Source organism: Patella vulgata, chromosome 4 (assembly GCF_932274485.2).
Source record: "Patella vulgata chromosome 4, xgPatVulg1.2, whole genome shotgun sequence".
Classification (NCBI taxonomy): Eukaryota; Metazoa; Mollusca; class Gastropoda; family Patellidae; genus Patella; species Patella vulgata.
This window is the reverse complement of record NC_065882.2, coordinates 73,278,464-73,304,303: the sequence shown is the minus strand read 5'-3', so window position 1 is coordinate 73,304,303 and position 25,840 is coordinate 73,278,464. Positions and strand designations below refer to the sequence as shown.

The following is a 25,840-nucleotide window of genomic DNA, read 5'->3' as shown; positions in this document are numbered from 1 at the left end:
TGGATTTGGGAGGCGACTGGTCCGGAATGGTTAGAAATGGCATCTACAGCCTTCCATTTCTTCCAAATTTTCTGGAGCAGGCCATCCAGAATGTCGCGGTCTTCGCGCCCTCGGCGATGAACTGTCACTAGAGAACACTTCGGGGTCATGCCAACAAGATTATGTGGAGTCAATGTTGGTAAATTGGGTATAGTGGGCGTGTCCTGTGAAAACATAGATCCTCAGACTTTATACAGGGGGCAATTGATGTTTCAAAGGGAGGCAATCTCCGTCTTCCAGAGAAGGTGTTGAAGGAGACACCAATAGAAATATCAATTTTACATTGAGCTTTATTTTTTTCTATTTTATTTTATTTTTTATAAATTATAATTCCATGGATATTATTTTTAGCTATAATATATTTTAGTGCAATATTAATTCATCTATTTTTATATAAAAAATCTACAACTTTTTCACCAATGTTTTCTTGATTTTTTGTTATTTTTTTGTTAGCTATGTGGATCTCTCATAAGAAGTGGTGCGAAATGTTCTGGAACGACCAAGCTCACCTTTCCCAGCGTCCAACATTCGTTACTACGCACAGCTAATTCAATTGCTTCCGATGTGGCTTCGTTCCTTGTAACATACATAGGCCTCGAGTTAAGCCTATCTTATTTGGGTTTCCTGTTTTCACATGGAACCTCTTTTCACATGAAACCTCTTTTCACATGGAACCTGTTTTATTACAGTCGAAAATTGATTTATCATGTTGCGCATGGGGTTTAACGTCATATTTTAGCGCACCACACAGGCCTATGAAGACGGACATATGCACTACAGAGTGCTATGGCCGAGAGAAATTATGACCGGGCTACGACCTACTCTTACTTCGAATTTTAATTGTCAATGGGTATTTAATGTTCACGTCAACATGTACATGTGACCTCGATTTACCATCCCATGACCTCAGTTTGGCGTAACTCGCTGGAAACCACGAAGTTGTTTTAGACGAAGATTAGAATTGAATTGTTTTAGGAATTACTAACAATTTAGAGGAAACGAAAGATGGGATTTATATTTGGACCCCCAAGGGTACTTGATAAAGGCATAGTCCATGGTAAAGGGTTACCCCGAGGGCAAAGACAGAGTCGCCAGCCACCCTAATCCAGCTTGTCCCGATTTTGTGTTTTATATTTGCACAATTGTAATATGTTTTGCATTAAATGTTCAGTTAAAGTAAAGTGAGATATTTGTGCAATGCGTCAGGGGGGATAACTCTTCTAAGGGAAATCTATTTTTACTGTAAGGTATAGAAGATTGAAACAATGCCTAGTTGTTGTTGTTGTTCTTGGTGTTTAACGTCCACTTCCATATTTTCATTTTTATTATCTTAGCGCACGCGCAAGGAGGAAACTTGAGTACCCGGAGTAAGCCCGCGTGGTTGAGAAGGCGCCCCTATATCTCCAAGCCACATACGTTCACACCAAGGATCTAAATCATGACCGCTTGCCAGAGGTAACCGGCCAACAAGATCTCAAGGCGCAACACTCTAGACACCCCCAACCACCACCACGACCACCACCACCAATGCCCAGTAAAAATCAGCAGATTTATAGCCCTTTGAACACGTCTCGGGTGAAGTTTTCGAAACCATGTGGTTTCACTCATGGAGATTAATCTCTGTGCAGCTTGTGCACCAGGGGAGAGAACTCGTCTAGTCAAGCGGTCAGTTTGCTTTACCGTTCAATCAAAATACGAATCTTTTAAGATTGAGAATTGCTACAAGTTTTGGGGGATAGGGTTATTTCAGGCAGTTAGTAGTATTTGATATTTCCAAGGCCCCCGATGACGTCGACTTTTATAAAAAAAATATCTATCACGGGGCCTTGGGGGGAAGATATTTCGGAATACGTTTACGGCAAACTGAAAATCACCACGGGACTTCGGATTTTCGTTCCTTCCAAACGACAGAATATTGTTCCTTGCCAAGCACGCCGTCCTGCACCACTACTGACACGCGAGGAACGCCGGATCGCACCCAGAACGTAGCTACGGGTTAGTAAGCTATAGCGCCATTATCTCCGGGCAAAAAGAAACGAAAGCATAGTCTAATTTTAAATAGCCGGAATGCAGTTGACCTTTATCTAATTATATTCCCATTTCCTTATCTTCCATGTTGTTTTTATTTTGTAATTATTATTTCCTGTTCACCTTTTCGATTCATACTTTTTTCTAAAGACGGCAGTAAACCTGGATTGGAATGTCCATTTAGCCGAATTGATACACCAGGTTATATACTGTTTTATACCCGTGTGGTTTAAACAGTGTTTATTTCAAAATATTGTACAATATTTAAAGGCATAAGATATAAAAACAAGACAAATAGGTTTATATCCATTGGTATTCTTGTGGTAGGGTATATAATAATATATGTACAATTTCAAGTAATATATGATATGGACAAAGCATAATTCCATTATTTTAAGCCTAGCTCACAACCATAAATGATCACCCCAGATGTAATGTTATAATTGTAAGATCAACTTTTGTTTAATCTGTGTAGGCTGTCCTTAGTGGATGCAATGATACAATAAAATCTTATCTTATCTTATCTTGGACACGCACAGATCACAGGGTTTGGTAGCTCGTAGATTGGCCGCAAGAAACCGGGTGAAAGTTTTGTAAACATTACGGACACAGTACTTGTCACGATCTTCCCTCATAGCACACTGTATGGCGTATGCCCGTCTTCATTAGCCCAGTTGGGAGCAGAATAGTAGGACGTTAAACCCTATTTCATTTCATTACGATCTTTTACGGTGCCGATCACACGCTAGTGACACGTAAGTTTCACGCACCGATTTACTAATATTTCCCTATAGATATGGTACAAATAAGTACATGTAGGTAAGTAAATAGTCTTAATCTAGCTTTGTTTTAAAAACAACTTTTCATACTAATTGCATGCCATAAAACTCTTTCAGCGATTTCGTTTCATGTCGATATAGAATAAATGAATGAATGAAATGGGGTTTAACGTCCTACTTTTCTGCTCCAAACGGCTATACATCATGTGCTATTGGGATTATTTTGCTCCTACACTACAGCAATTAAATTCCGATTGTCAAGGGTTCTTTTACGTGCAGGCCAGGGTGTGGAATGAAATGAGATTAAACGCACTACTGTTACGTCAGGGTCAGGGTCGTATCTAGCGGGGGTGCAGGGGGTACATTGCACCCCCAGAAAAATATGGCGCCCCCCCCCCCCCAAAAAAAAAAATTTGACAACCTTTCAATTATAAAATAATACACTTGATTATGATCCCACAGTGATGCTCTAAAGGCACTGATCAGTAGGTCTTTTTTTAAGGGCGCCCACATGCCAATGGGTAACTTGGGCATTATTTTGGCGCCCCACCACTCTGCTGCACCCCCACTTTTAAAATCCTACATGGTTTATATAGGATCTCGGATTTTCGTCCCATCCGAATGACTAGATGATGCTCCTTGCCATGCAGACTCTCCGCCCTGCTGCTGAATCTCCGTCCTGCATCACTGCTAAGTGAGAAACCACGCTGAAAATCCAGGGGAACCTTTCTCGGTCAACACCTGGATCGACCCCGGACCCATTTACTCACTGAGCCACCGTGACTCCCCATGTCGATAGAGACTAGAGACGGTAGATCAACAGTATATAGGGCCTATATTATGACACTAAACAGAAAAAGTTTAATAATGTATCAGTCAATCGATATATTAATCTAATAAACGACTAACTTTGTTACAGACTCCAATATTTGTATTCCACTAAACTATCTTCTCTAATTGTTATTTAAATGAGACGGGTCAAGTTATTTCCGATTGATCTTTCTCGTCACCGACAGGTAAAACCTAAACAACACAAAGCCGCCGACAGAAAATGTCACGTGATTTCATGAGTAATGGCGCTGACGCTGTACGTGTTTGAAAAGCTCTCGAACTGTTTACTTCGGACATTTAGCTGCTCGTAACTGGAATACTTGTTTTAATTTGGAAAATAGGATGTGAATTCAGGTATGATTTATCGATCTTCTAAAAAATAACGATCATATTTTAATTGAGAAGTTACCTGTTTAGTTTTACAGGCCTCGTGTATAGATGTCGGTAGTTATAAGTTACACAGTGTATTTGTTGAGTAAAGTTTATTATGGGAATGGGGTATGGAGAGACGTGCGGGCGACGATATCAATTACATTTTAACTTGTCTAATAGTTTAAGGAGACTATTAACTACAAAATGACACAACACACTAAATATTTAGAACAAGCTGTATCTCATCGCGTGAAATTAGATATTTATTGAAAACCTTGAGGGGTTGTTACTGTTACATTTTTTATACGTTTTATTATAATAGCATTGCCAACGGGTTTTCAGATACAACCATTGACTCAAAAATGACAACGATACTGCAATTGTGAACTATCTAGAATGAATAATCTGAAAAAATTTCGAAAAAATATTGAAAATTAAAAAAGTTATAGCGTTTTAAAGAAGGCAAACCAGAGGCGCTAAAAAACGGCTTTTTTAAAAAACCGCAAAAAAGTGACCGAAGCCAATATCTCAGTAACTATACAAGATAGGTCTATGAAAATTGCACTAATTAAAGATCTAGATGTACTTAATAAAGCCAAATTGTCGCTATAATATTCTAGTATATACTTTTTATGTTACAGAGGTTCAAAGTTGGGATCCGTGCCGATTTCGCACAAATCACAGCAAAATTTTTTTCAAATTTGTGTGTACTTAAATTGTAGCGCTTTGACATTAATACAGAGGCTTATTTTTTAATGAATAAGCACACATAAAAGTGTTTTCAGTCTGTTCTGTTATTTATTTTTTGCATGACAACACCTTAAATCACAATTTTTGACTGTATGATGTCAATGTCGAAGAGAAACAAGTTTATGTATGTAATTGGGCACCTACTGGTTCCGAGGCCATTGACCACTGGCCATTCACAGTCATACAACAATTATAAACCGTTTATACTAACGTATACTGTGGATATTTTTAAAAATCATGAAAGTGTGTGGCAAAATGAGAAATAAACCTGTAAGCTTTTGGCAGATTTGCCGCCTTTGCCACGCCAACTGCTTTAGTTGTTTAGAAGCTGCCATGTACATCAATTTGAAATTGTTTGTTTCAGGAATGAAAATTAACAATTAAACTATGATTTATATAACAGCTATATTTTTGTGATCAACATCACTACAATTTCAAATAAAAACAGACATAATTAATAGACATAATTAAAACATTTGAATATCTTAAAAGAGTCCAAATTAAAAGGTAAGCTTATAAAAAGTAAGATATGATCTACATGAAAGAGTATTAAAAAAATTAATTTGTGATACATGTGCATTACGATATACTATATTATAATATCAGTGGTAGAAGTCTAGCTTTCTTGTTGAGACATTATCCCATGAAAATAAAAACAATATAAACATTCAGATGGTGATACATCTTGCCGAGACATTATCTATGTCATAAAAATATAAAAATATTAAAAACAAAATCACAATAAGATCAAAATTCATATCTGTTACTATTTAATATGAAATTAAAAATGTTCACCCACCGGTTTAAAATAAATGATAAAAAAAAAGAAACCATTATCACATTTATCAACAAATATAAGATTTCTAATACATGTATCTTACAAAAACAAACAATAATAACAATATAAAATAATCACATTATTCATATGCGATATTTTTCAAAATAAACAAAAACATTTGACGCATCAGGCCACTTCTTTCAGGTAGAAAATGTTAAAAATAAAATAAATATTATCACAAATATTGAAATAACAAAAATAAGATTACTAACACTGATTTCAAACAATAAATTAAACTAACTTCTATGATTCATACCAAATTTATAATAATTATGGACTTTCTTGAGAATGCTGAGAAACAGTCAGTTTCAAGCCCCCCTTTTTATAGTCCTCATGCAAATTGTATGAGTAGGCCTATATATCATCATCATTTGTCTATTTTATGTTGTACCAAGTAATATCAGGGATCGCCTTTGGCTATGTTTGGATTTGGATGAGTATATATTATGTAGCTTACTTCTTCAGCTACAGTTCCTGAAAAAAAAAATCCAAGGTGGTCAACAACATTCACAATTTTTATCCTTTGTTAGTGAAATGTCTGGCTAAAGTTTGGTTGGTAGCTTTAGTAACATTCAATATAATAAAAAAAACCTGTCCAAATCTAACATCATTTTTTTTACACTGAAGTCTGTGGGGGGGGGGGGGGGGGTAATTATGGTCTGAACCCTGATCAACCACGAGTTACCTCCCTTTAATTCCACATGGTTCAATTTCAGCCATTTTACGAATTCCTACGGGGGATACGGACTTAACAAATGGTCAAACTAAGTAGTTAATGAATTGGGCTTTCCAAATATACCAAAATCTTGAGCGTCGAGGGCCTTTTTCGAAAATTTCTCTCAACTTCAAATTTTCAATTCATGAAAAATATCAGAAAATCTTACCTCAGCTTCTCAAAATCCTACTCGACAGCAAGTTCATCTATTTTTCTCGATGGTAAACATCACGTGGTCAATGTTTGACACTTTGAATATTCATGACAAGGCGTAACACGACGTATACTTTTCTCGGTCAACTTTTTGTGATGTCTGTAAATAGTACAGCCAGCGCTCCTAGCGGCGTTTAGCATCGCTAATTATAATGTATAATAAAGACATATATTGAAATTAGAATGTTGGTAAAACAAGTTTGTATGTTTAAACTAAAAACTTGAAACTTCTTAGGAAAGTCTCCCACCACCTGGTAATAAAGTTCAATTTAAATATTATCTTTACATCTATCTGAAATCTACATACATGTAGTAAGTGTAAAAGAACTGAACAACAAAATAAACAAAGAGAAACCTAAAAGACAAACCCCTTGGACAAGATTTACACAACTAAATATTTAGAACTATGTAGCTGTATCTTGTAATGGCGTGTAATTTGATATTATTGTCATCGTTGAAATTTATAGGAGTGGAACTATTTTATTTTATGATATAATATATACATAAGCAAAGGCTTCCTTTTATTCAAGTTTTATTTAAAGGGCCAATCCCGATAATATTTTGGAGAATAAAACTGCTTAATTTTTTGTTAAAATCCCCTACCTCAAGCCAGGCAACTAACTCAATATATATGATACGTTTTCAAACAACTTAAATCCGTCAGTCTTCATCTGGAAATGGAGACCGGTGTCCCAACCGGTATTATACGGTGTCTGGATAAAACCAGACTTTTATTTTATAAAAATAATGTGTAGGTGAAATTTACCTTTCGTTATCAAGTACAGCACATGGGTCAATCACTGTATAGACCTCTAAAGGAACGGGAATCAATTATCAGGTCACCCAACAAAAAAATCGACCCAAAATCTTAAAAGGATTACGTGTCCGGATAAGCAGTTTTGACGTTCATGTCCAAACGACTCAATATTTTGGGCTGAAATTTTGAGACAAGCTAAATACACCCTTCTACTATATTTTTGCACTTAAATTTCATACATACTCGGACTTTTATTTTTGAGGCTCTGTTCAAATCAGGATAGTCCCTTTAAATATTACTTTAACGCTTATCTACTATGAAGATCAGAAGAGTCGCACAACACATCAACTAAAAAAAAAACTAAATGACAAACTCGTGGACAAGACGTACACAACTAGTTATATCATATAATGGCGTGAAATTTGATATTTATTGTAAATGTTGAAATTGATAGTAGTAACTGGGTCTATTTTATTTTATTTTATAATATGAAGACTAGAATGTTACTAACAGGTTTTTATATGTTACTATGTAGGTATGCTTAAACTAAACTTTTTTCCACCAGCTTGACGGGAGGTTGGGAGTCCGAATGAGTAACATGTGCGCGTTGGATAATATACGGTCTGTCATTGAGTAAAGTGGCCGTGGTTTTGATTCCCAGCTTGTACTAACAAGGAGTAGGGTCGCCTGTCCAACCTCGTGAGTTTTTCCCGGGTCCTCCCGTTTCCTTCCACTGCTAACGACCCCTATGCATAAGGGATTTATTGAAAAAAAATTGAACCCTATGTTAGTCCTAACAAATGATCTAGGGGACAGGTTATGTTACATGTAGGATACTACTAAAAGTTTTTCACAACCTTGAAACTGATTCAGGATAAGCTCCTTTGTATAATATGGTTTAATTTAAATACAAATTTTATGGTTATTCTGCATAATAAAAAGCAGAACACACCAACAGAATATTAGAAACCAAGATGACAAATCAGGGACACTATTATTTGGTCCATGGAAAACCCCAAGGATGAAACACATGACACATGTATTATATACACATAGATGTACATGTAGGCCTACTTGTACTTATATTCTCAGCCCCATTTGTTTTGTAGGCCTACTGTACTTACATTCTCAGCCCCAATTCTAAAATTTCTTTTTTTATTCTTGGTTCAATTTCTAAAATTCCTGTGTGCAACATTTCCCCCTGTAATTAAATAGTTTAATGACTGGTAAGATTTTTTCTTCTCCTTCTTAGAACTATTCATTTCTTCTCTGTTTCCCAGACCCATTTCTAAAATTTATTTTTTATATTCTCAGTTTATTTTCCAAGATTTCTTTGTCTGTTTCCCATCTAACGAAATACATGTACATTCTATTAACTTTTAAATCTATTTTTCCCTCTCTCTCTTAGAACTATTTATTTAATTTTCTGTTTCTTGGCCCCATTTCTAAAATTTATTTTTTTATTCTATGATTTCTTTGTCTAACATTTTCTCTTTTAATGACATACATGCACTGTCTAATCTATTTTAAAATCTGTTTTTTTTTTCTTGGAATTATTTATTTATTTTCTGTTTTACTAATTAAATTAAAAATAAATCAGATGATGTTGAGAGGAAGTGCTGCTTTTAATATTATATAGCCATCTGGTAAATTAATATCACATGGTGTAGTGCTGTAGGAGGATGTCATTGTCTGATCAAGTTCATTCAGGATGTTTTTTGTGATAAAAGTCAAAGCACGTGTTGTAGGCTACTGCTAGGAAATGAAGTAAAATGAAATGGGGTTTAACGTCCTACTTTTCTGCAGCAAATGGCTTAATGAAGAAGTGATAATGAAATCAGCCCAAATGCCATGTACATGTAGTGTGCTATGATGGAAATTTGAATCACTTGCAAACTACAATATTGCACAAGGAATTTCAGTCAAAAATGGTTCAATTCTGTTCCGTATTTACAAAGATATGATGAATTAAAAAATTTCCCAACATTCGGCCTCCACTGCAGATGATACATGTACATTATGTAGGATATGATTACATGAATGCACTACTTATTTTTTTATTTTGTTTTCTTAATTAAATATTAGATAAGTAATTTGAGCACATTTTAGCACAGATTAAGCAGTGAAAAGTCAATTCGAAATACATGTAATAGTGAGCCATAGTACACTGTATGGCTTACGTGTATGCCTGTCTTTCATAGCTCAGATGGTGCAGAGACATTAAACCCCATTTCTTTCAGTTTATTTTAGTATTTCTTGTTTATTTCTTGCAATGTCTGTGTAGTTTGTCTTGTCCACAGGTAGGGGGGGGGGGGGATGGCTGAATGGTTAGCATGTTCGTGCTGTATCATAAGGCCTGTCATTGAGTCAACTGGCGTGGTTTTGAATCCCCGGTTGTATGTGACAACAAGTAGGGTCACCTTTCCAACCTTGTGGGTTTTCTCCGGGTCCTCTATATATACTTTCATCCCACTGCTAAAAAGACCCCTACGAGCAAGTGGATTATTGAAATAAAAAAATTAATACATATGTTAGTCCCGAAATGACCTAGTTTGTGTTGACTGGTCGTTAAACCCCATTTCTCTCTCTCTCTCTCTTGCCCACAGGTTTGTCTTGTCGGTTTTGTTTTGTGTGTAGTGTGGTCCTCCTGCACTTACTGTTAAAGTACATGTAAACAACCATTTTTTCTACTTCCACACCAAGTTTTAATGAGGTGTTGAACATCAATATTATAGATGACATCAAATTGTCTAATTTATCCCCTGTGGTGGTCGTCCTTAATCCTTGGACCAATATTAAACATCGTAAAATGTCTACTTAAGATACAAATTAACAGTCGGGTTAAAAACAAGGTAAATTTGCTTGCTTCTCAAATCGTCCAAAAGTAAATGTGACCGGGGCCAATCATAGTTCGGACATGCAAGTAATGTTAATATTGACGTTTCTCAATACAGTGTGAAATACGAAGTGAAACATTTTGAGGTGTGATTAGTGTAGACTCGTAGTCCATCTTTTTGAAGGCTATACAATTTGTAAGTCAATGTACCTCATCTACATGTATATACCAATAGATAGGTTTAAAGTTGGTGGTCATCATTGGCATTATTTGGACAATATTTAATTTTTTACGGCTTATTAAAATCCTCAATAATATACAATATATACTTGTAAGTAAATGGATAACCCGTAGTTAACTTTCAATTAAACACACATTATGCAAGAGCTAAATCTGCCTATTGCAAGTCTTTCTTTAGGCCATAAATGTTATATAATTTATTAATTAGACATTAATTAACTTACCAAGACCATAATCAACTCTTGATGCCATTGTATAGTCTAGATTTTTAACAGATTTAAATCCAATCTGCGGTTCAACGGCGGTAGATGATTTACTGTAAAAATGGATAATCGAAACTTTTTTTTATTATCGTAACAATGATAGCAATGACAATCGAGGCTACAGTGTTATTGCAAAGACGATATCTCAGCTCAGAGTGAAGTAATTTGACTGAAATTTTCAACATATTTAACTATTATAGCAAGACTGTCAGCCCATTATCAAATCTTCCATAATGCACCCTTAACAAAATGATATTTAATTTTTCACAGCTTAATCCTCAGTAAAATATACTTACATGTAAATTGATTACCTAGTAGTTAACTTTCTATTAAGAAAAGGATAATCCCCTGATGTGTATTCTCTTGGATTAAAAAAAGATTTGAACATATACTTATAGATGTACATCATGTAGGTGTTTTTGCTTGCTCATAATTTTATTGTCTACAGAAAATGTTTCAGATTGCAAAAAAATTTAAATCATTTTATCTTTGTAAATTATACTGATACTGAATGGAATTTAATCATTTTTGAACTGATATCATATTTAGGGGAACTTTCAAAATATTGTAGTTTGCAAGGGATTCAAGGTCCACAATATTGTAGTTTGCAAGGGTTTCGAGGTCCACAATATTGTAGTTTGCAAGGGATTCAAGGTCCACAATATTGTAGTTTGCAAAGGTTTCGAGGTCCACAATATTGTAGTTTGCAAGGGTTTTGAGGAATTCAAATCAGAGGCTTTCATAAAGAAAATAAATGTCTAGGGATTGGAACAAGTTACCTGTCTCAGTCCAAAACAGCCGCAGTTCTGCTATGTTTAAACAAGTAAGTTAGTACTATATGGACCTGGTACCAACTTGGCGTCAACGCGGACATTTTGGAACTGAGTGGTCATTTGATACATGTACATGTACTACTTGAGCCTTAGAAGCCTCTAAGAAGAACAAGAAGATAAGTATCAATATTTGGATCGATTTTATTAGCTATAAATTAAATGAATTGTATGAAGATCAATGAAACGCCAAATAATTTTCGATGAAAAAACTGGACAAATTGATCCAATAAATCGCGGAAATAATCAGATCAGATACGTGAAAGAAGAATCAGATAAAAGCATTGTATCGCTTAATAGAATATTTATCTTCGGTGCACGATTCAAATGAAAGGTTGGTTTCTAGCTGAAGGGTGAAGATATCATCAAAAAAATCCTGTCAGATAAAGACATGAATATAAATGACTTCATTAATATCCCATCCATTATTATAGTACACATCATATAGGTGTCTTTTGACAGGTAGGCCTTCAATCACATATTAACTAGAATAAGATGGGGTTTGTTAAGGCTTTTAAAGATCCATCATTATGTTAGGGCTAAATCGACCTATTGCAGGATTTTGGGCTTCAAATATTATGTAAATTATATTATTAAAAAATTTATTCACATTACATGACAAGCCAATAATAGAGATTTGAATGGATTAGAACACCTGCAAGGTTTAAAAATTTAATGATAAAGTGGATAATCAAAACTTAGTCTTGTTTGTCCAGTACCTTTGCTATGACAGTAATCAATCTACATGTACATCTCCAAACCAGGGATCTTAATCCTACCCAGACCTCATTTGACCCAATTCTGGCCAGTTCGTTTCAAAATGGATTAAGAACCCTGCTCCCAACACTCATAACTTTGCTGTTTATCGAAATCTTACATAAGGCATCTTTAAGACATTTTAAATATAAATCAATTAACTCCTTATTAGGATATTGAAAAAAAAAAACCCACTTGAATTAAAAGACATCTCTTGGTAACTGTTTATTCAAAAATATTTTGGAAGTCAATGGGAATTATTATAATCTCCAATTCACTTCCTAAATGTTTTAGGGATCCTCATATTAAATAAAATGAAACAAAATCAGGTTTGTTTAACATCTTAAAAATCAATTAATGCCTTGTTAGGATATCACCCCTCCAAAACACTTCAATTAGAAAACGTCAATTTTAAATCTTGATGACCCTTTTTTAAAAACCAAACAGCTGTAGCAAGTGTATCTTGAGAAAGTTTTCTATAACATTCGGGAAGTCAATGGGGATTATCTTAATCTCCATTGACTGTTAAATGTTATAGAAAATGAAATAAGGGTTTAAAGTCCCACTGTTCAAATGTTACACAGGTCCTTTAAGACATTACAAACACCAATCAATTAATGCCCTGTTAGGTGATCGAAAAACCCAAACACTTCAATTAAAAGACATCACTTACAAAATCATACGGCTGAAACAAGATTATGTAGGAAGTCATTACAAACACAAATCAATTAACGCCCTATTCGGATATCGGAAAAAACAAAACACTTCAGTTAAAAGATGTCACTTTAAATCTTGATCACCCTTTCTTAAAATCCTACGTCTAGAAGAAAGACGTCATTTTAAATCTTGATGACATGAATCTCGATTACATGAAATTACGTGTATCATACATGTATTACTGGAACACATATCCGATTATATAATGTAACATGCAGCAGTCATTTGAGATTAAGTTAATCCCCACATCAGCTGCTAAATGTTACAAAGGAACATGTACATGTCTGTGTATGTGATTATCCATTTTGACGGTACATCATCCATCACAAAATGTTTTCAAAACCAGTAAATATCGCAGGTTAGCGATGGCATCGAGGGTCGATTATGACATGGATAAGATTATTAATATCTAATTAATAATTTAGATAATATTTTAGGCTTAAAGAAAGACCTGCAATTGGCAGATTTAGATCTTGCATAATGCATGTTTAAATGTTAAATAATCAATCTGAGTACATACATGTATAAGCGTGAATTAAGCCCTAAGAAATTTGATATTTGAGTGAAAAATGCCAATGTGCATCGTTATCTTTAATAGAATTACATCAGAAACAGTTGAATTGAACTTGTTCCAACTTAAAGATTTTCTACTCAAGTATATCCAATCTTACATCTAATTAATGTCAACCTATCTTAAAACAGACTGAACTCAAATTCCGCGACTAAGTGTAAGGAAGAGTAATCCCTAAGATAAACTAACGCTAACTTTTACACCTTATTTACGCTTACTTACAAAAGATGTATTAACTAAGGGGTATGTAACGTGCCTCAAGCTGTCGATAAGATCGTTACACTTCATTGAACTCGGATTATATTTGTAAACATTAGTTCTGGTCAAACGACCAGGTGTCCAGGGTATAAGCAAATTTCACTTACAATGTGTGTTTATGGCACTATACATATGATGCGCCCTAAAATAATGTTTTTCATTGTACATGTAAGTGTTTTGTGACAAAAAATGTCTGACATTATTGAAGTTGTACATGTGCCTGATATACTAAATTTTATTTACACAGAGACATAATTAAAAAATAGATGATAAAAAAAGAAAATATTGAAAACTTCATTAAAATTACTTCATTTTCAGCCAAGTTATCATTGTTTGTAGTTTTGACAGGATGTGTGCACAGTTGTAACCAAAGCACTGGTATAATCGGGACTTAGCCTCGCTTTCCCATTTATAAATTAAATTTTTAAATGGCGAACCGTTTTAATCCAGTTGAAAGCTCGAGTATTCGATGTCATTGAGAGTCGATTACGATCTTGTTTTGTTAAACATGCATTATGCAAGAGCTAAATCTGATTATTTCAAGTCTTAATTTAGGCTTCAGATGTTATAGAAATTATAAATTAGATCTTTATTTAAACAGCAAGACCAAAATCAACTCTGTAGACCCACGGATGGCTCGGCTACAGCTCGGATTTAAATAGGATTTCACTGATTGATTAAATCAAATAAGGGGTAACCTGATGAAAATACGTCAGTTAGATCGAGGCTAAATGATAGAGTGTACTTAGCGGGGCCGCTGTAAAGCGTTTCCGTATGCCACTGAAAACTTTACTTGATAATCGAGATAATCGGCGAAGGTGAAGACACATTTCGCTACCATTTCTAGGCAAATATTACAACGATGATAACTATGTTCAGAATAAAGTAATTTGACTGAATTTTTCAATATATTCTTCTTTCATCATCTACTTTTGAACTGTTATAGCAAGAATGGCCAACTCTCTATAAAAATCTCCCATAATGTATCTTTAATTAATGTCTAATTAATGATTTAGATAACATTTCAGGCCTAAAGAAAGACCTGCAATAGGCAGATTTAGCTCTTGCATATTGTATATTTAATAAAAAAACTGAAAAAAGACAAATCAGTGCCAGGCAACAACTGTGGCTGACAATGTCAGTAAGAGATGCTTTATTTCTTGACTTGCATGTACATGTATAACTCACAGTGCTGTCCAAAATCACAGAATAAAGAAAATTTAGAAACAAGTACATGTAATTGTAATATTAAAACATGACCACAAAGTAATTGCAGGCCTGGAAATAACGGTTTTAGAAGTACCTGACAAAATGTCAAGCACTAATGAAATAGTACCTGACATTTTCAACTTAGTGCTGGACATGTATTAATAATATCAATAAAAAAGACATATCAATGCTGGCCAAATGACAGTGCTGGACAAGATGTGCCTGACAAACCCTGAATCTGTGTCTGACATTGTCCATGTGACAAGTGCCTTATTTCGAGGCTTGAGTAATTGCACTATTACAACTTGAGAATAGTAAAATGTCTTGATTATATTCACAAAGTCTATTTCCATCAAATGTGTTCGTCTGGTTATGTTTGTCAACATCTATGATTCCATGTGACTGATTAGATACTAATAAATTCCTCAAACTCATTCTATGGGTAAAATTAATTTTGGGGTGTGGGGGGATTAAATGATCTAATCTACCGATACACCGACTAGGATTGTAACAAAGCTCTGCCGAGATGTTCAGGGTCATTTTCCACTCAATGTTACGGTTTCTTGCCTGTTAAACTTTTCTTCAATATGAAAATAATGAGCTTCAAATTTCACTTGTAACATCTATACTATGGTTTAACATTTACTTATTCTATTTTCTGTTTGCAAAGATAACGGCTTTAATCCCCCTATTTATAAATAACAGTAGCGGAAACAGCAGGATGCCCGATACGACTCACTGTAGCGGAATATTGGACAGACCAGCTCTGTCGGGCAGAAACAAGAAATACAAATTTCAATTTGCTCTCTCAACTGGTAAATCCCCCCCATATAATATTTCTTCCTGCTTAATGATTTTCTGGGTTAAGAAAGGCAATAAAATTTAAGATTTTTCAGATTCTTTATGATTTTTTATGAGATGATGATAGATGAAATTGGCAGGTGGTTGGAAGAAATAACAAATGTTAAATGATAAATCTTTCTACTGGAAGCACGGGTACGGGTATATGTATAATGTCCCGCAATTTGCCCTGGAGTTATGCGCTGGATTCCCGCTGTACGTTTTCACGCTTGTAAATTACCTGAATACATTTAAGCGTTGGCGCCACCTGCTAATTATAGTTTGCATCATGTTTTTGTTACTGCAAATTTTGTTACTTCGGAATAGTGTCACATGTACAATGGTGTGTATCAACATGATTTTGTGCCAGTGGTTGAGGATTTCGTAATACTCCTGTTGACAAGTCTCCCCTCCTGCTGGTTTGTGTATTATGAATACATTTTGTGAAAGAATTACTTGAAATTTTTTACAATTTAGAAATGACATCAAGTTTAAATTACATGTTCAGGTATTAAACAGTTACATACAGCTCCAGTTTTAGTCGAACCTGGGGTTAATTAAAATAACGTGGAATACAATTTAAACCACAGCTTTAAAAGTTCTGCTCAACATTTTCATCGCCATTTGGGAAAATCACTGTCCACCACAGATTTGTTAAACTGCTTGGGAAATTAACATATAACATGTAGGCCTACATATGAGGAGGTTGGATGGCCGAATGGTTATCATGTGCGCGCTGTATCATAAGGTCTGTCATTGAGCCAACTGGTAGGGTTTCGACAAGGAGTAGGATTACCTGTCCAACCTCGTGAGTTTTCTCCAGGTACTCCGATTTCCTCCCACTACTAAAGACCCCTACGCACATGCGATTATTGAAATAAAATTGAACCATGTGTTAGTCCCGAAATGACCTAGTTTGTGTCGAGTGGTCGTTAAACCTTCTGTCTCTCTCTCTCTCTCTCTCTCTCTCTATGATCAGATGTTACTCTAATAAAATGTAATATAGAAATATGTATAATGTAGATTAAGGTATGAATGAAATGGGGTAAAAAGGGCTAATGAACGTGGGTATATTCCATGCAGTCTAATGAACACATGCATATGCATACAGTGTTCTATGAGAAAGATATTGTCGCCACAGCAACTGAATGTACATGGAACATTGGTTTTTTCGTCCACCCTGAATGACTAGACTTTGTTTCTGGCCAGTTCCTCCGTCCTGACAAGGAGAACCAGTGCCAGAAAAACCTGAGGAACTTTATCAGCCAACACTAGGTTCGAAAAAGGACCTCCATGTTAGCTAGCCAGGGTCTTTCTAATTGAGCCTTCGTAGATTAAGGCAATGGATGAACAATTATTATTGAATCAATACAGATTGTATTTTTTCAAAGGTTTATTATAATATATAGTAAATATAATTAGGAAGGTAAATATAGAAAGTTGTCATTGGCTACCTGGATAATAGAATATATGATGATTATATTTGAACAGGGAATGACATGATAAGAACAATCTCGATGTGTATATTAGGCTCTTTACAGTTGATGAACAGCCAAAAATAGGGGTAATTTGACACGGCTTATAGTAGCTAAATCTCTAATTCAATATTAACCATAATCTTCGACATTCAAAACATGAATTAAGAGTTTAATATTGGTCAATGTTATGATGTTACCGTGAGAATAGTATGGATTTCTGATATCAAATATAATGAACATCTTAAAATTAGTTTCTCTTGTAATGAGGCAATATGATGAACTTTAAAACGTCAGTTCGGAAGTGAAATGTCAAGCCAAACTACCGATATTATTAGGACTAACCAAGTTGCAAACAAATGTTATTCAATCTGGACGGCTCAACTAAATCATCAAACATTTAAGGTTCCAAAGAATAAAGATTTAACTCCTGTTAGACGCTTTCACAAATTTGGTTTTATAAAAAAAATGGTATTAATGTCCAGATCTTGTTTTCATTGTCACTTTGATATCTGTTTATTGATCTTACAGTAAAATAAATTGATTTGTTTATTGATCTTACAGTCAAATAAATTGATTTGTTTATTGCATGGACGTATGGGAACTTTGCAGTTTAATTGGGGCTGATTTGCAAGAAATTGTTCAAATAAAAATATAAGTACCAATTCCGTACACCCTTATTGATGATTGATTTAAATGTGAATGTAATTATTAGATATACATGTACGTGGATCTTGGTATTTCTAATTAACCCTATATGTCTGTGTGGTGTTATTTCATGAAATTAATCAATTTTGGGGTATTATGTAAGAATTGAATGAAATAATTTACAAATAGATAACAAATACATGTATGGTATTACGGTACATGTTCTATAATAGCTATTGTTGATGGTAGAATGTAGAAATATACCAAACCCATTTAATCCAAATGTTATTTATATGATGAATTTCTTACAATATAGGGGTATGTCTTTTAAGTGGTTTTAACGGGTACAAAAATGGATGACATGGGTAATTCGTCTCTACTTAAAAACAAGTATAAACACCTCCCTCTTGATTCACTAGGGCTTGATAACCTTAAAGGTCAAAGGTGAAGATTTTAAGGACAGGCAGGTACAGCTTATCTGGTGTCACACTAAGACGAAGTTGTTGAGTTTTATCTTATTTTCGCAATGTTTAGATGTCCTTTTGCTTCGCATCAATGAAGGGATTATCAAATTAGGTACATTTTGTTTTTAAGAAGTTCATTGCGGGCATTAATCCCAGTTTATAGCCTATATTTAGAATTTCACTTCATATGTAGAAATCTTTCATTCAGGTACATTGTATCTGTGAAGATGTTTTTGGTTTGGTGAGATTTTATCGTTAGTTCATCAAGGACACTAAATCCTGTTTTGATTGTGTTTCAGAATTCCGCTCATACAAGAACATGTACGGTGTACATTTACATGTAGCAATGAACTGTCCTATACACAACTTTCAGCAAGGTTTCCCTTTGTCATTAGTACAGGATGAAGGGCCTGACAAGGACAGCATCTAGTTTTTTGGATGGGACAAAAAACTGAGGTCCTGTGTACAAGTTAGCATGCACGTTAAAGAACCCTTGACAGTTCGAATTTCAAAATAATAGCAGCCTGTAGCGTCACTGAGGGGGTTGAAATGTTTCTTATCCCACTATATTATATAAAGCATACACTCATCTCCTTTAACCCATTCGGTGTAGAGGGGATCACGGTGGCTAAGTCGGTAAAAGGCTGGCGTGGTTCTCCCTTGTCAATGATGCAGGATGGAGGGCCTGACAAGGACAGCTGTCTAGTCGTTCGGATGGGACGAAAAACCGGCAGTTGGAATTCGATATAAGAGTAGGCCGTAGTGCCGCTGTCCGAGCAAAATTTCCCTAATAGCACATTATATGGCATATGCCCCTCTTCATTAGCCCAGTTCGGAGCAGAACAGTAGGACGTTAAACCCTATTTCATTTCATTTCATTTCCATTCGGTGTAGAAAAATAGGACGTTAAACCCAATTGCATTATATTTCATACACACAACCCAGGATTTGGCAAAATCCAGCCAGAGACCATAAAATGACCTTCATAGGCTTCATCAACTGTCATTAATAATTACTGGATATAGTCATTTACAACTATGATACCCAGTATCTGATACCATTTTACTCACAAGAATTTTGTGTCAGGAATAATTTCTGGAAACATTCATTTACATTTAACTATATGATATTTGATACCATTTCTCTTTCTTTTCTTACAAATATTTCAACATTGTGACCTTATCAAAGAAAGTTTTTGACCATGTGTTATATAGTAATGACTACAGTAGCAAGGGGATGTTGACAGCATTAGAATCTGAATATGTTGACAGAAGTAAAGATTGTTCTGAAACTCAATTTGAGTACTGGTGACTTTTTGATCTGATCAAAGAAAGTTTGTTTTTGATAGTGATCTATGACCATGTGTGACATGTATATTGTATATTATACATTAATGGCTACAATAGCAAGAAAGGAATCACCACATTGGATTGGTTTTGTATGAGGGGTTCTTTAATGTGCATGCCAATGTGTACACTGGACCTTGGTTTTCCATCCCATCATTGAGTCAAGTGGCGAGGTTTTGATTCCCCGCTTGTGGGTTTTCTCTGGGTCGTGCAGTTTCCTTCCACTGCTAAAGACCCTTTGTGCTGGGAAACCTGTTAGGAAAATCATGAGAAACTTTCTTGAACAACACCAGGGTTTAACCCAATACTTCATGAATCATAGTTGGTGAGCCAAACACAGCTATAAATAAAAGATTTTTCACTGGAAAAATTCTAGTCAGTGTTTTTTTGTTTATTGATAATATAAGTAATACATGTAGCATATAATTATCCATTATCCACGAGATAGTTACATGTAAACTTGAGAATTTCAAAGTTGTTGAAGTTGGACTTGTAATAGTAGTTTGATACTGGACCAGTTCCATAATCATTGTGCCACATTTTCCTTTTGAACAGAAAATCACACAGCTGTAAAACAGCTTTTTTAAGTGGTACATTTTCTATTCAGTGTTCTTGAGTATCAATGATATACATGTACAGTGTAATATACATGTAATATTTGATTATCCAGAAAACATTTAAAATTGCTGAAATATGATTGGTAACTGCAGTTATAAGGATCTGTTTGATGTACTGGTTGTGCATGTGTTAATACATGCCACATGTTTTGTTTTTATGTACAGATGTCTTAGTCAGTATTGTCAGACATGTTACACATGGAGACCAAAATCTATGTTGAAAATGTCAGCGGAATTTTAACAGATTTGTTACACATGTTGCACATCTTTCTGCTAATTAAAGTCCTACATGTCTTTTTTGTCGGCTATTTGATTATTTTTTTTTTTTTTTTTAAAAAGATGTGTTGTGCTCACACAAATATTTGGATATTCTGTCTATTCAAACAGATATCTTGGTATTTGTTATTTGTTATTTGATGTCAGCTAAATCTCTGTCTATTGCAGGTCTTTCTTTTTGCCTCAAATGTTATATAAATTATTAATTAGACATTTATTCATATTTCAGAGCCGTAATTAACTCTCTAGACAGTCGGATGGCCATGATTTTTAATGGATCATTGAAACATGATCACCATTTAAAAATTTACGTCAAAAATGAATAATGGAGACTTTGTTTTATTAGCGTAGCAATGGCCACAGGACATACAAGTACTTGACAACCAAGACTATATAGTTAAGACTTCAAACTTCAGCAAGTGGGGTTTTACATAGGCTAAGCCTGTTCCCTAATCCTATTCAGACAAACGGAATATAAATATTGTTTATAAAAAAAGACTTCACAGTTTGCTCAGAATAACATAATTTGACTGTAATTTTCAATATATTAATCTTTCATTTTCTATTTTTGAACTATTATAGTTATAACGACCAGCTCTTTATTTAAATCTTACAATATGCATCTTTGAATTATATAAAAGGTCACAGGACATACATATATATATATATGTACATAATAACTTTCGTCTCATGGTCTTTTAACAAATGGAGTTTAATAAAGATGGATATATGCAGTGATCCTACTTTTATTTCAAATTCTGACTGCCAAGGGATCTTTTACATGCACGCCAATGTGGACATAGGACCTCGGTTTTTCATCCCATCCGAACGACTATATATTGTCCTTTGTCAGGCCCTCTGTTCTGCACTACTGACAAGGGGGAACCACACCAGAAAATCCTAATGAACTTTCTCAGCCAACACTGGATCAAACATAGACCTCCAGGTTAGCTAGCCAATGTCTTACTCACTGAACCACCGCAGCTCCCCGATATTTTAATATCTCCCTATCTGTGCAGTTTTCTTTATGATTTATCCTTTTAATGACAAATTGAAAAAAAAAAAGAAAGATAAATACACGACCTCAACTTCTAATTAAGTCATGATTTTATTTTAATGAGTTCATATTTGTACATCTATAATTGAATGCAGATGTTGCGAAACAAAAAATTCAAAAATTTGTAATTAAAAATCAGCTTTTCAAATGCACTAATGATTATTTTTAAATGGGGACATTTTGTTTTTGTATCAGAACTCTGTACTGTATGCTCGAAATGCATGTATTCTGAGTTGGCAACTACGAGACCTGCTTGATCAAAAGAATTGCAAAAGTCTGTTTTCAAGTTACATGTAGCTGGGGAGATTAGAACTTTACACAGGCCGAGTTAGACACGGAACACAAGGGTTAGGGTAGGTACTTTTGGTTTTGTTATCTTAATTAAATGTTAAATAATCAATCTGAGTACATTTTATCATGGATTAAGCCATGAAAAATGAGATATTGTCATGTAAATGAGGTTGTTTTAAGTAAACATTGAAGCCTGGTTCTGTCTTTCTTGGTTGTTATGTCTGTAAAGTGTTGGGCAGTTTTCATTTCCTAGTGCATGTAAAAGATCCCTTGGCAATTGGAATTTGATATAAGAGCAAGCCATAGTGCTGCTGCAAGGGCAAAATTTCCTTCATAGGTCTAGCTCACTGTATGGCGTATGCTCGTCTTCATTAGCCCAGTATAGGAACAGAACAGTAGGACCTTAAACCTCATTTCATTTCTGAAATCTCTCTCTCTCTGGTGCCAAATAGTGGGGTTGGAGCAAGCCTGTATTTTATTTTAATTTATCTCTCTCTGCCACTCTCTGGTTTACTATATCTGTTATGTTTTGAGTGGTATCTTAAGTGTATATTAGCTAATTAATCTGGTTGATTGATAAGAGATAAGGTTGATATAGGACCTGTCCAGTAATTATTGTAAATACAGCTATTTATCATTATACACACCCCACTTCAGGTAGTCAGGCCACACCAACTTGATTTTCTGTTTTTCGGGAACACCTACATGTATGAAAAGCTTCTTATTACTTGGGGGGTGGTTATGGATATAATTACAATAACATTATTCGTTATTACATCTACATCTAAAGATAGTTATAAAGGCCCTTTATAGAGGGGTTGGATTTTTGTCTAGGACGTAAAACACTAGAAACGAACGAACGAATGGGTGGGATGGAGGAATGGTTAGTGTGTGCGCATTTTATCATAAGGTCTGTCATTGAGTCAACTGACGTGGTTTCGATTCCCCTGTTGAATGTGACAAGGAGTAGGGTCACCTGTCCAACCTCGTGGCTTTTTTCTGCGGGTCCTCCGGTTTCCTCCCACTGCTAAAGACCCCTATGCGCAAGCGAATTATTGAAGTAAAAAATTGAACCATATGTTAGTCCCGAAATGACCTGATTTGTGTCGAGTGGACGTTAAACCCCATTTCTTTCTCTCTCTCTCTGTCTCTCTCTCTTCGGGGAAAGACAAATTTACAAAACCAAAAGTACCTGGTGGCATTGTGGTGGCCTAGTTCCAAGTTTTGAAATTTTAAACTAAACATCTTTCATGTGATTCAAATGGCTATTTATTTATCAAGGTCCTGAAGACCTGAAAATTAAATTTGTTAGGCCTCACCCTCTTCAGGTAATCACCCCCTCATTGATCATAAATTAAACAAGCCAGGCAAATCCCTTATTTTCACATCAAATATTTGAGTTTGAGAAATTTGTTTGTGATCTGCTGTAAGAAATCATCTCTCAATCCTTTAGTTGATTTGATAGCAAATTATCTTGGATTTTTGATATTGAGGGGAAGACTTAAAATCACTGATTGTCATTGGATTAATTGTTAATCCCTTGAAAACTACATGTACATTGTTAGTGCTGTCAAGATATATCGTTGAATCGATGTATCACGATGCACCTTTTCACGATGCGTGTAGTGAACTGCCAGACACTGAATCGATGTATCGCTATTCTTTTTTTAGGTTTGTTTTTTTTGTTGCTTCAGTAAATAACCTATCACTCTTAATTATCCATGACACACATTATCTATAGGTACACAAACACTCTTGGTCCTTATTTTGATCCACCTCTATAAACAAGTTTATTTCTTTGACATTGGCAGGAATAAAATTATCAGTTATTCATTTATTCTGTTGTAGCAATATTGTAGCAACTGAATCGCAATACGTATCAAATCGTGACTGCAGTGACAATACATTGTACCCAACACTAGATATCGTTGTTAAAGTTGATTCACCAAATTCATAACAATCTGAAAAAAATTCACTTTCATTCAGTATCTACAAAGATACGTGTATGTATGTATGATGAATTGAAACTTTCATAAACAAGCCAGCATCACCTATAAGTGTTGGGGAAAATCGTTTGATGGGCCTCCGTTTAATCTGATTGAATCTGAGCCAATGAATGTACTGTATCAGATCTATATTTTGTAATAAACTGACATTGTGAAGTCCAGCCTTGACTTTAAAATATACTCATATTCCTTTGCGACTGGGAGGTTGGATGGCGGTATGGTTATAGCGTGTGTGCTGCATCATAAGGTCTGTCATTGAGTCAACTGGCGTGGTTTAGATTCCCTAGTTGTATGTGACAAGGAGTAGGGTCGGGTCACCTGTCCAACCTCGTGGGTTTTCTCCGGGTCCTCCCGTTTCCTCCCACTGCTACAGACCCCTACGCGCAAGCCAATTTTTAAAATAAAATTGTACCATATGTTGGTCCCAAAATGACCTAGTTTGTGTCGAGTGGATGTTAAACCCTACTTTTCTCTCTCTCTCTCTCTCTCTCTCTCTCTCTCTCCCTTTGCGACTTTCACAATTATTATGTAGTTTGCAATGGATCCAAAAAGCCTTCAAATGACAACCAGGAATTCTAAATAATCTCACCCTCTTCACCATTAAAAACATGGATTCTATTCTGAAAGAAAATTTAGGAGAAACTTTATTTCTTCCAGCTAACCAGTCAGTCATTTTTTAAAAAAAACATTTTGTATTGGCTGATGTTTGACAAACAGACCAGTTAGTTAGCAAATATAAACATAACTCACAGTTGTGCTGTTTTCTGAATAAATTTTTCGGCAGGTTCAGCTGGAAAAAATGTTGACATATCGGTCGTTCACCGTGGAAAGCAACTTTGATTAGCCTCTTACCAGATGATTAGTTATTATCGGTATTTGACAAAATTAGAAACAGAAAGTTACGTATTAGAAATAAAAAAAAAAAATTACATGTATGGTAATTGAAACAAATAATTACATTCTTATAGAAATACAAAATTACATTTTAATTGAAATACACAATTGCATTCAATTAGAAATAAACAATTACATGTGTATTCAATTAGAAATAAACAATTACATGTGTATTCGATTAGAAATAAACAATTACATGTGTATTCAATTAGAAATAAACAATTACATGTGTATTCAATTAGAAATAAACAATTACATGTGTATTTGATTAGAAATAAACAATTACATGTGTATTCAATTTGAAATAGACAATTACATGTGTATTCGGCCTACATTTGTGTACATGTATATTCTTTGCCAGGCAAGACAGTTTTAAACATTTATTCAAGCCAAACAAAAGCGCATGGATTAAATACTCGTACAAATATATGTAAATCTTAGAAGGCATACGATATACATGTAAATTGATATAATATCCATTGATAAAAAACACCTTTATAGTTTATTATAAAGCCATAATAAAGGTTTAGAAGTTCAATGTTAAAGAATTTATACAGAAAAAGTTCAATCTGATTATGGTAAAGATTTAGAGATCTGTGTTGAAATGAATGAATGGTTTGTGTTGAAATAAACCCAAGGTTCAAACATTGAATATCAACACACGATATAACATAGATATAATTCAATGAAATTTCTTTTTCCTTACACAGGTGACGACAAATTCACTTATTAACACCTTAAAAATTTCTACTGTTTTTCTTCTAATAACTAGGTGTAATATACATGAATATTTTATCATGTTTTTTTTCAAATAAAATTTAACGTTGGTGTCATATGTCGTTTATGATATATTTTTTCAGTTCGTACATAAAAAGCTTATTATTTAAATGACAAAGATAGTGGATACATATACTCAGTAGAAAA

The 25,840-nt window shown here is 34.6% G+C and overlaps 1 protein-coding gene across 5 annotated transcripts in view; it reads left to right on the top strand.

Annotated features, from left to right (window-relative positions):
- The first annotated feature begins 3,915 nt into the window (after positions 1-3,915).
- The window catches only part of LOC126819771 (erbin), a 71,060-nt gene continuing 49,135 nt past the window's right edge, over positions 3,916-25,840 (top strand). For 4 of the 5 annotated variants that reach the window (XM_050547990.2, XM_050547989.2, XM_050547988.2 and 1 more), the window contains exon 1: positions 3,916-4,031. The gene's annotated coding sequence lies outside the window, so the exon portion shown is untranslated. Of the gene's footprint in view, positions 4,032-21,936; positions 22,079-25,840 lie in introns of those variants that run through there. The other variant, XM_050547987.2, reaches the window with a different exon arrangement.